Source organism: Tasmannia lanceolata, unplaced genomic scaffold (genome assembly GCF_043159265.1).
Source record: "Tasmannia lanceolata isolate RefF3 unplaced genomic scaffold, GAP_Taslan_0.1 ptg000015l, whole genome shotgun sequence".
Classification (NCBI taxonomy): domain Eukaryota; kingdom Viridiplantae; phylum Streptophyta; class Magnoliopsida; order Canellales; family Winteraceae; genus Tasmannia; species Tasmannia lanceolata.
Window position 1 is genome coordinate 7,749,523 of NW_027518692.1, and position 12,868 is coordinate 7,762,390.

Below are 12,868 nucleotides of genomic sequence, written 5' to 3' on the forward strand. Positions count from 1 at the left end.
GTTGAGTTGTGCATCGTTGAGAGTTCTACTTGCATAATAGATTACATGTGGTAATTTATTGAATCTTTGACCCAACACGGCTCCTATTGCAAAGTCGAAAGCATCACACATAATTTCAAACTGTTCGGTCCAATTAGGTGCTCGAATGATGGGAGCCGTAGCTACCTCCTTTTTCAAACACTTAAAAGAATCGAAGCATTCTTTGGAAAACTCAAATTTTTGATCTTTTGCTAATAAGTTGGTTAGAGGCCTAGCAATTTTAGAAAAATCTTTTATAAAACGTCGGTAAAAACCCGCATGGCCCAAAAATGACCGGATATCCTTCACACTTTTGGGTGGTGGAAGATGAACAATGAGATCCACCTTGGCTTTATCTATCTTAATTCCCTCTTTAGAAATCACATGACCTAGAACTATACCCTCTTTTACCATAAAATGACACTTTTCCCAATTAAGGACAGGGTTCTTTTCTCTACTCCTTTCTAAGACCAATTTTAAGTGATGTAAACATTCGGCATAGGTGGAGCCATGAATAGAAAAATCATCCATAAAAACCTCTAAGAAGGTCTCCACCATGTCAGAAAAGATACTCATCATGCATCTTTGGAAAGTTGCCGGTATATTGCATAACCCAAAAGGCATGCGTCTATGAGCAAACGTTCCAAAGGGGCATGTGAATGTCGTTTTCTCTTGATCTTCAGGAGCTATGGGGATTTGGTTGTAACCAGAATATCCATCAAGAAAGCAATAATACTCATGACCTGCTAACCTTTCTAACATTTGATCAATAAAAGGCAAAGGAAAGTGATCCGTCCAAGTAGCGGCATTAAGCTTTCGGTAGTCAATACAAACCCGCCAACCCGTTTGAATGCGAGTAGGTATAAGCTCATTGGTGGCGGATTGTATAACCGTGACTCCCGACTTGTTAGGCACTACTTGGACGAGACTCACCCATTGGCTATCCGAGATGGGATAAATGATCCCATTATCTAACCATTTTAAAATCTCTTTTTGGATGGCTTCCTTCATCACAGGATTAGCCCTTCTTTGATGTTCCCTTGAAGGTTTGGCACCCTCAACGAGATGAATGTGATGTTGCACAATCGAAGGGCTAATTCCTTTGATGTTGGCCGTTGTCCAACCTATGGCTTCCTTGTTATCTTTTAGCAATTTAATGAGTTCCTCCTCTTGAGGGGAGGTTAGGTCCGCATCAATTATTACAGGCAAAGTACAATTATCACCCAAAAATGCATAACGTAAATGAGAAGGCAAGGGCTTCTACTCCAACTGTGGCGCTTCTTCGATTGATGTCTTTGGAAGAGATGTTACGAGTGGTCCAACGGGCTCCGCATTTTGAATGGCACATGCATCGGCAAAGAAATCGCTTCCTCCATAGCCTCCTAGTGCATCCAAGCATTCTTGGAATCCTGCATCAAAATCAATTTCAAAGTTAGAAATAATATCGTCAGGAAAGGAATGCAACATATTGATTTCTTCATGAAAATTTGGTTGCTTACCTAATCTAAAGACAATAAAATCAACCGATGTGTTTCCAAAAGACAATTTCATTAATCCATTTCTACAATTAATTAGAGCGTTGCTAGTGGCAAGGAACGGCCTGCCAAGGATGATAGGAATTTGATCCTTGATATTAGCAACAGGCTCCGTGTCCAAAACCACAAAATCCACAGGAAATAAGAAATCACCTACTTTTACTAGGACATCCTCAACCATACCTTTTGGTGTTTAATGGATCTATCCGCCAATTGGAGTGTGACGGTGGTAGGTTTGAGGTCACCTAGTCCTAATTGCTTGAAAACCGAAAATGGTATGAGATTCACACTAGCTCCAAAATCTAACAAGGCATGGTCAATTTGAGTGTTTCCAATAGTACATGATATGGTGGGACATCCCGGGTCCTTATATTTTGCTACCATTTGATGGGACAAAATAGAACTAACGTTTGCGGCCAAGAAAGCTTTCTTGGGCACATTCGTTGTTCTCTTTTGTGTACATAGATCTTTCAAAACTTTAGCATATGTGGGGACTTGGGAAATCGCATCAAGCAAAGGAATATTCACATGCACTTGTTTAAAAACATTTAGAATTTTATCAATTTGATCTACCTTTTTATTATTAGCAAGTCTCCTTGGAAAAGGAACTTTAGGAATGAAATCTCTTGCAGGGGGAGAAGTTACATCTTCTAGACTTACCTGTTTGGGCTCCTCTTCTGAGCCAATGGAGGGAGGTTCTTCACTTACCTCTTTTGGAAGATCTTGAGTATTTTTAGAAGGTTCGGTGCTGACCTCCTCTTTTTGATATTCTTTTCCACTTCTCAAAGCATAAACCACATTGCATTGATTCGCAGGGTCCTGCTGCGGCAAACTAGCTTGCATGGCATTCTACTGATTCACCTGTGGTTATTGATTCCCATTCATGGCCACATTCCTTGGGTTAGGAATGGATTGACTCGGCATCTTTCCTTTTTCCCTTTCACTTAGGGCCGTAGCAAGCTGAGAAATTTGCTTTTCTAAGTTGTGTTGGCCCGTCATGAAGGTACTCATTAGAAGCTCCATGTTCTTCTCTATAGATGAAATTCGTGCCGACTCCCCTTGTTTTTGAAAACCTGGAGGGAGCTGATTTGAAACATTATTAATCATGGGGTTTTGAAAAGTAGGAGGGGAAAGGGATGGCCGAACAAAAGTGGGAGGGAAGGTGGGCCTAGGTTGGCCGAATTGGCCTTGGCCTTAGAAATTAGATGGCCCACTTTGACTCCATGAAAAGTTGGGATGATTTCTCCATCCCGGATTATAAGTGCTAGAATAAGGATTATTAGCATAAAGAGCACTCACATTCTCATTAGAATTACCAAATTTAGCAAAAGTTGGGCACTCTTCCATGACATGGTCCGTGGCTTGACACCAACTACACATAGGAACACTATGTGCAATTTGATTGACTTGTGAAGGTCATTTGACAACTATTGCTTCTAGCCTTTTGATTAAGCTATCAAGATGAGCCTCTTTTGTCACGGCACCCTCTATTAGAAATCCCTTACTTGAAGTGGCTCTCTCACCGTCTTCAGTGGATTCCCACTCTCTTGTTTTTTCTGCCAAATCAAGTAAGAAATTCCATGCTGCGGCCTCATCCGTGAAAGATGTAAAACCGTTAGGACACATGGATTCAAGAAGTTGCTTTGTTTGGTAATCTATGTCCTCATAAACAATTTGGCATAAGTGCCACAAATCAATTCCATGGTGAGGACACTCTTGGAGTAGGTCTTTGAACCTCTCCATAAACTTAGAAAATGACTCTAATGGCTTTTGTTTGAATTGTAAAATATCGTTCCTAAGCTTATTAGTTTTCTATAATGAAATTTTTTTTTTAGGAAAGCGACGGCGAACTCCTCCCAAGTGGTGATGGAGTTCGTTGGTAAGCCATAGAGCCACTTTTTGGCTCCATCCTTGAGTGAAAACGTAATAAACCGCACTTTACCACATTATTTGTAAGTTGTTGCAACTTAATCAAAGCACATACATCTTCAAACTCACGCAAAAATAAATAAGCATCCTCCGAAGGGAGGCCATGAAAATGAGGAAGCAAAGAGATAAATTATGATTTTAGCTCAAAATTATTGCCCTGTGCAATCGGCAATCTAATGCAAGAAGGTTGCGCGGTTCGGGCCGGATAGAAGCGATCACGCAAACTCTTGGGCGGCTCTTGTTCTTTCGCCATGACTACTTGATTTGGATTTGGTGTGATGTCTTCCGCCGTCTCTAACCGGTTTGATCTTTCTAGTCGATTGGCCAAGTTCCGTACCCAACCTGCACTCATAAACACAAGAAAACCAAGTAAGAGAGATGGATAGGCAAGAAACCAAAATTATAACTAAATTAAAAATAACTACTAATCTAACACTTCGAATAATTAAGATTCTAATGCAACTCTCTTCCCCGGCAACGACGCCAAAAACTTGATTGAGATATTAAATAACCGCAAGTGCACGAATCGTGTAAATACGGGTTGAACTCAGGGAAGAGAAATCTAGTTGTCAATCCTATTCTTTTACCGATTAGAATACTAGCTATGATAGAATGTTGCCTGGAATGGACTCAGGATTTCCGTGGACTTACACCTCGGAGTCAACACTATATATAAGCGTATATTCTATTCAATCTAAGAATCAAATTCAACTAAGATCTTTTTTATTTAAAATCTTAATTTAGGCAAAGTGTACCAAATTCTAATGATCTCTTTTAACTACTTATCTAATTTAATTAGAAAAACAAAAATCTAAAGGCCTAAGTTAATTGGAAAAATTGTAAAAGTAATTTGGAATAGTGTAAAAATCTTAATTCAATATAAAAGATTACTTAGGGTTAAAATCCATCATGGGTTCAGATAAAATTGATTAATTAAAACAATCCTTTGATTAGATTTAAAATCCAACTAAACAGTCAATAAATAATAAGATCTAAAAGATGTCATTATTTATGAGTATTTAATCGAATTAACCCTCTATTTTATATTAATTATATAAAATTTAATCTTTGTTAATCATCAATCATCCATACGAAAGGGGAAAGCCAATGGCATGGATGATTGGGATTTGTACAAAAATAAAACCCTACATAATTTGTTATATAAGCCATTTTTCGTGAAATTCGAGAATATCCCTGAAACATCAAAAATAAGGAAAACACATCAAATAGCACTGCTCTAACAGTAAAAAGATAATCTTTTCCTACCTACAATTCACACATAAATGTGCTCATCAATAACTTAGCGATAGTATTGAATCTTAGATATAGTTGATGACGGATGGGTAGAAAATAAAAAGTTTCTTATTTTAGGAACTTTATAAAATATCTATCTTTTAGACATACGAAAGACTAGAGATTGTTTCAATGAGCTTTTAGCCAAGTTTTGAGATGAGGATGCGATGATAATGAATCTTAAATTTAGTTGATGAAAGATGGAGAATGAAAAAGTAGAAAGTTTTTAATTTTAGAAACATTGCAAAACATTCATCTTTTGCGCATAGGAAACCCTATAGATGGTGTCAATGAGCTTTTAGCCAAGTTTTAGGTTAATGATAAGAATTGAAAAAACAGAAAGTTTCAGATTTTAGAAACTTTATGAAACATACATCTATTAGACATAGAAAACTCTACAAATGCTGTCAATGAGCTTTTAGCCAAGTTTTGAGATGAGGATAAGAAAATGTTGAATCTTAGATTTAGTTGACGCATGATGGAGACTGAAAAAATAGAAAGTTTCTTAATTTAAAAACTTCATAAGACATCCATTTTTTAGACATAGGAAACCTTAGAGATAGTGTGAAGGAGCTTTTAGGCAAGTTTTGGGATGAGGATGAGATGAAATTTAATCTTCGATTTTGTTGATGAAGGATGGAGAATGAAGAAATAGAAAGTTTCTTATTTTAGAAACCTTACAAAATATTAATCTTTTAGACATAGAAAACCCTAGAAATGCTGATAATGAGCTTTTAGCCATGTTTTGAGATTATGATGAGATGATATTGAATCTTAGATTTAGTTGACGCATGAGGGAGATTGAAATTTAGATACTTTATACGTCATTCATCTTTTAGACATCGAAAACCCTAGAGATAGTGCCAAGGAGCTTTTAGCCAAGTTTTGGGATGGGGATGAGATGAAATTGAATCTTAGATTTAGTTGATTAAGGATGGAGATTGAAGAAATAGAAAGTTTCTTATTTTAGAAACTTTACAAAACATTCATCTTTTAGACATAGGAAACCGTAAAGATGGTGTGAATGAGCTTTGAGACAAGATTTGAGATGAGTTAACGATGGTATTGAATCTTAAATTTAGTTAATGAAAGATAGCGAAAACGTAAAAAATTTCTTATTTTAGAAGTTTAATAAAAGATCCATCTTCTAGATATAAGAAACCCTCTAGATGGTGTCAAAAACCTTTCAGACAAGTTTTGAGAAGAGGGTTAGATGTTACTGAATCTTAGATTGAGTTGATGAAGGATGTAGATTGAAAAAATAAAAAGTGTCTTATTTTAGAAACTTTATAAAACATCCATATTTTAGCCAAAGGAAACCAAAGAGATGATGACAAAGAGCTTTTAGCCAAGTTTTGATATGAGAATGGGATGGTGTGAAGGAGCTTTTAGCCAAGTTTTAGAATAAGAATGAGACGGTATTGAATCTTAGATTTATTTGTTGAATGATGGAGATTAAAAAAATAGAAAGTTTCATATTTCAGGAACTTTGTAAAACATCAATCTTTTACACTTAGTAAACCCTAAAAATGGTGTCAAGGAGCTCCGAGCCATGTTTTGGGATGTGTTAGCGATGGTAGTGAATCTTAGATTTAGTTGATGAAGGATGGGGACAAAATAAAAAGTTTATTATTTTAGAAACTTTATAAAATATCTATCTTTTAGACATATGAAACCCTAGAGATTGTTTGAAGGAGCTTTTAGCCAAGTTTTGAGATGAGGATGCGATGGTAATGAATCTTAAATTTAGTTGATGAAGGATGGAGAATGAAAAAACAGAAAGTTTCTGATTTTAGAAACTTTATAAAACATCCATCTTTTAGACATAGGAAACCCTATAAAACTTACATGAGGATGCAATGGTGTCAAGAAGCTTTTAGCCAAGTATTAAGATGAGGATGAGAATTGAAAAAACAGAAAGTTTCTGATTTTAGAAACATTATAAAACTTACAACTTTTTGACGTAGAAAATTCTAGACATGCTGTCAAGGAGCTTCTACCCAAGTTTTGAGATGAGGATGAGATGATATTGAATCTTAGATTTATTTGACGCATAATAGAGATTGAAAAAATAAAAAGTTTCTTAATTTATAAACTTTATAAGACATCCATCTTTTAGACGTAGGAAACCCTAGAGATGTTGTGAAAGAGCTTTTAGCTAAGTTTAGGGGTGAGGATGAGATGAAATTAAATCTTTGATTTAGTTGATGAATGATGGAGATTTCAAAAAATAGAAAGTTTCTTATTTTAGAAACTTTATAAAACATCTATCTTTTAAACTTAACAAACCCTAGAGATGATGTCAATGAGCTTTTAGCTAAGTTTTGACTTGAGAATAAGAGGGTATTGAATCTTAGATTTAGTTGATGAATAATGGAGATTGAAAAAAAAGAAAGTTTTGTATTTTAGAGACTTTTAAAAACATCAATCTTTTAGACTTAGTAAACCGTGGAGATGTTGTCAAGGAGTGATGCAGTACCAACATGGCAGTCATGTCATGCCTAGGTGGTTTTGGTGGAGTTCCAAGGTGCAGTCCCTCATTAATGTTGCTGGCCCATTTTAAACCTGATTTTTGAGCTTCTAAATGGAAGAATTATGAAAAGTGGTAAACTACAAAGTTGTAGGTCTCTTTGAGATCTTTCCAACAAGTATTTATGCTTAAAAATTGGACAACAGGGAAGAAAGTTATGGCAGGTTTTGTGGAATGTATCTGTGGGTTCCCAAAACAGTCAAAGTTTGTGAGTTCCATTGCAATTAATGTTATGTTAGCCCCTAAGCTAGCTAGTGGAGGATCTTGAACGAATTTGCTTTGGTTTTTTTTTATTTAAAGAGTTAGAAATCATCTTTAGAGGGGATTTTAGATGTTGATAAACTTATGTAATTGATGGAATATCAATTGGGTTGAGCTTTGCTCCCATTTTCTTCTTCTTTTCTTGTTGTGTTCTTGAGTTGTAATTTTCTTCTTCTTCCCTCTTAAGCACCCGCATTATCTGGTATCAAAGCCAACGTTACTCTCTTGGGCTAGCTTCAATTTGATTTTCATGGCGGCACGAAGAGGTAGAGGAAGGCGTGGTAACTAAATGATGGAAGATTTGAGAGATGAAGAGATGAAGAGATTGAAATCCAAGTAGTGACTTGGTTTGGCAACCTAGAGGGGGGGTGAATAGGATGTTTATAAAACTTTTACCTTTTGAAAACTTTTACTAAAATTTCACCCAAGACTTATCCCTTGTTTAATTAAGTTTGAAATAGTTGAACTTAAACAATATTACAAATTAATATAAGTTCAAAAACCCTTGTTGATTAGCAAACTTAATTAGGTGATTTATAGCCTAGTTAGCAAGGTACCAATATTCAATCAAAACCAAAATGCTAACTACTCACTCAATTCCAAATATGTAAGAATGCAAGCACAAATAAATAAGAAAGTGAGAGGGAGAGAAAGATAGAGAAATACCAACACAAGTGACACAAAGATTTATAGTGGTTCGGCAAACGGCCTACTCCACTCTACTCAAGGTCGCACTTGAGGATTTCCACTATTGAGACCTCCACGACGCCCGGCTCCGAGGCTTTTACACTCCAAGGGAATTAGATAAGGATGCCCTTCCACCTTTACAATGACTCTCCTTCTCCGCCGAGTTCTAAGCGCTTTCTCCCAAGGGAATTAAACACGGATGCCCTTGCCACCGATAGAATAAAGAAGAAGATAAAAGCTTTGCCTCTATGTAGGCTACAATGCAAGTTGAAGCTCCAAAGATGCTCTCAAGAATAAACAAGTTTAAGCCTAAACCAATCTCAAAAGATTTTCTCAAATCAAGGCACAAAGAGTTTGGTTGGTGAGAGAATTTAACCAAAAATAGTTCACAAATGATTTTCTATGGTTTGTTGAAGTTGGACAATGTTCCTCTCTTGTTTTAGACCCATTAGATGGGTATATATGGTGTCCCAACTCCATGTGACCGTTTGGGGGGCAAAACAGTCAAAACAGGGTCAAAAATTCAACTAGCCGTTGGACAACAACGGCTATATTTTTTTGAATTCATAGTGTTTTCGGAGTTCCGAGACATTCTCGGAGTTCCGAGCAAATTCTCGGAGTTCCGAGCGAATTTCTCGGAGTTCCGAGAATCCAAACAGAGCCTTTATTTTTAGAACCTGGACCATTTCTCGGAGCTCCGAGAATGGTCTCGGAGTTTCGAGCTCGGAGCTCCGAGAATAATTCTCGGAGTTCCGAGCCTGGATTTCCAGCAAACAGTGTTTCATTTGAAAAATTCATATCTCCCTCATTTCTCGTCAGATTTCGATGTTCTTATACTCTACGGATATGAGAAAAATGAGAGCTATCTGGTAAAAATATTTTCAAAAATATTTGAAAATGTTTTAAATAAGTTTTGATAGGATTTAGTTGCTGGTCCAGGTTGTTGCTTCGGAACTCTGTTTTGTTCTTTCTTGTGTTGAATGCCATATGGGTCCCAACATGTTGGTACACCACCATGGCCATTCACTTATCCATTTAAGTCCTTAAAGGGTGTGTTAGTCTCTTTGAAAAATATATTTTAGGGGTTTTAAGATGTGCCTTGATCAAGAGAAAACACAAGAGAGAAAGGTGATACATACTACCCTTTTGAACACTCTCTTGAATGAACTCTTGAGCCAATCTTCATTTGATCTTCAATGTGGTTCTTGGATTGCTTGTGGGATCTTCACTTGAGCTCCTTGCTTTAACATCTTCCAAGGATGATGCCACCAATGTGTTCAAGCTCCTTTGCATGTTGATCCTCAAGCATGTGTTGTGTTGCATTGTGTAATGGCGATATGACATGTCAAGCATGTCAAGTTCCTGTCTAAGACACAACACTCAAGGCAACTAATCAGTCCATAAACGACTAATCAATTTGTATTTGTTAATCATCAAAACAAGGTGATTGACTGAACCCATGGGGAACCCTTGGGGAACCCTTGGGCTTACAATCTCCCCCTTTTTGATGATGACAAACCAAATTGATTAGATAGGTGGGAGGAACCTCTTATGAGGATTAGATGGACAATTTAATCATGACTACTCCCCCTCAACATATGCATGAGATATATTCAACAAGGTATAATACAAGAATGCATATGATAATGGATCTAATCAATTATACAAATTCTCCCCCTTTTGGCATAAGCAAAAAGGAAGAATTAAGCACTTAAGCACAATACATAAAGCATCAAGATATACAATGAGAATATGATGCTCCCCCTAGTTTCTTGTCATGATTTACCAATTAAATTAATGTATATATGGCATGATAAGAGATAATCAACATAGGAAAGGAATGACACAAAACAAATCAAGCCTATGTTGGAAAAACAAAGAGACATTCCAAATTTAGCACAACTTTTTAGGGTATATCTTAGTATATATATAATTCCAATATAAATCTACCCTATGACCCATAATATAGTAATAGATTAGAAAGTTAAAGCTTATATTTTACTTATCATGAAAGAAATTAAGCAAGTTTTAGACTTAGCATGATAAGCCCCCTTTTGTTTTTAAAATTCCTATTAGAATCTTATCATGAGGTGATGTGTAAGTATAGACTCATCATGATAAGCAAGAATATATATATTTCAAGTTAAAAATATATTCTTAAATTGTCATGCATAGAAATGGACATTTGATCCTAATATGGCTAACTATTAGGATATATGGCATGACAATGAAACTTATCATGAAAATACAAATTTTCAAGTGAAAGTACACATGATAAGCAATCAAATTCATAGAGATTAAGATTACAAAGTATAATTTTCTCCTATGAATGGGAAACAAGAAAGATATTCAAGATTGAGCACAAAATTCAAAAAGATGAACATTTAAGCCTTTTTTTTTGTTTGTTTTTTTGTTAAAGTATGAACATATAAGCACATATAGGTGGGGAATGAAAAAAATGAACTATATAAGCAAGTCATTATAGTCATTTTAAACATGAATATAGCAAAGGTAATCTCTCCCCTTGGTATTTGTCATTTGCCTTATATAAAAACAAGGTATGACATTACACAATAGGCCAAAGATATGACAATTGAATGCTTGGCCATCAAAACTTATTCTTGGAATAGATGATACCAATCTAGATCATCCAAGATAAGTCTAAAAGCCTAAAAGATATGACTTTAAGTCCTAGGCTATGGGCTTTTTGTCTTAAAACAGTCACATGCTAGATGATACCAATTTAGGAGCATAAGACAAGCCCGAACTAACCACATATGGAGCAATCATGGCTCCTAATGGGTGTACTTATCATAATCCAAATGATATATACATTGAGTATCATATGATAAGCCACTAAGGACAAATCTTGACCTTTAAGCTCCCCCTTTGAAAATGAATCATGCAATGCATGAATCCAAAGGGATGTCCTTGCATAGACTCCAAAGGTTTTTGGATATATTTTCTAAAAGATACCAAGTTAAACTCAACCCTTGGGCTACAATGACACTTACTCTCCAAGTGTCGGTTTATCATGATAAAATGATAGACATAGTTTAGCTCATCATGATAAACATGCATAGCACAAAAGATTTTCAATCTTTGGCTCATGCTCCCCCTAAATGTGATATCATATTTTCAAATTCACGCTTTACTTCCTTAAGTATGTAACATACATAACTAGCTAGGGAGATCACATATAAATGTATACCTATTCATGTTTGAGATGTTGGCACAAGGCCAATTTGTTAGATATTTTAATTAAGGTGAATGTACCATCTCCCTCTTAGAATCTAAGAAGGCTAAGGGCACCAATTGAGTGACTTTTAAGATTAATGGTTTAACATCTCATACGTGTAGATATTATCAAACAAGGGGTGATAACTATAGAATATATATATATACCAATTTGAGTTCAATTCTATAGGACTAAGACATAGTGAGAATGGTTAATAAAATACCATGTCTTAGAGAGACATCCATGATTCATGAAGGTGAGAGTATACCTTATGAGAAAGATATGATCATCAAGGTTTCCATGGATAATCTACCATGTTTGGACACAAAGGGCATAACACATAATGTGCATGGTCCAAACATTACATCTACATCCACAACCACATGTAAAATGACAAGGCATTAGGCACAAGGTGCATAAGCCCTATTGAAAACCAAAAATGTGTGGGAGGCACATGTTCCCATCACAATCTAATGTATACAACCACCTTAATGAATTTTAATTTTACTCAAGTGAGTAAATGCCCAAATATGATTCTAGATATCTATGATATTGTCATTTCAAGTCATACATTGAATCTAGATTCATGTTTCAACTTCCCTACATATTATATCATTTTGTGATTCTAGGGAAAGATCTAAGGAAAATAGAGTTTAAAGAATAATATTTTGGCATATTCACAACTTTCACTTAAAAACTATTTAATTGCCAAAAAAAAATTTCCATTTAAGTTCAAGTCTTTAAACCTATGGGTTTCTTCTCTTTTTGGTTTTGCTAGAGAGATGTGATAGATCGTATAACCTAGCTTCTAGCAACTACCAAAATAATGTTCAAATATGATGATATACTTGTGAGTACAATTTGAACACAAGGGCACAAATGTGTGGTTGAATATCCTGTAAGCACAATTTATGGTTTTCACATTAATGCTCTATTGTGGTTGTCATGTGGATGAAAGACATATTCTAAGTGCGATAAGATTTAAGTCATAGTGTGTGCACTTAGCAAAAATACATATAGATACATACAAGTCAAACAATATAAGTATATTGTATATATAGGTTGTTTCGTCACAAATGATTTGATCATGAAGCACATATCAACTAGATATTAAACATAAAATATCTAGGGGACCTCTTCCAATAGATATAACATTTTAGTGCAAGATATCAAAGCCTTATCAAGTTTCAAGCATAAAGACTTTGGATTTTCAAGGATGATCATTTGAAGCACAAAATATGGATACATGGCATTCAAGCAAGACAAGTATATTGTATCCAAACAAATTTTCATATGATATAAAATTAAAGCACATCCCCTAATCTAAGATAAACACAATACATATCATGTTGGGGTTTTTGGAACCCAAACTATCTT

At 35.4% G+C, this 12,868-nt stretch overlaps 1 non-coding gene and 1 pseudogene across 1 annotated transcript; one reads left to right on the forward strand and one right to left on the reverse strand.

Moving 5' to 3' along the window:
• Positions 1 to 1,278: 1,278 nt before the first annotated feature.
• LOC143891686 (uncharacterized) lies at positions 1,279 to 2,396 on the reverse strand (annotated as a pseudogene).
• An 853-nt stretch (positions 2,397 to 3,249) lies between these two features.
• LOC143847601 (small nucleolar RNA R71) lies at positions 3,250 to 3,356 on the forward strand. The gene has a single exon (XR_013235130.1). It is a non-coding gene; the product is annotated as a small nucleolar RNA R71 (small nucleolar RNA).
• The last annotated feature ends 9,512 nt before the right edge of the window (positions 3,357 to 12,868 follow it).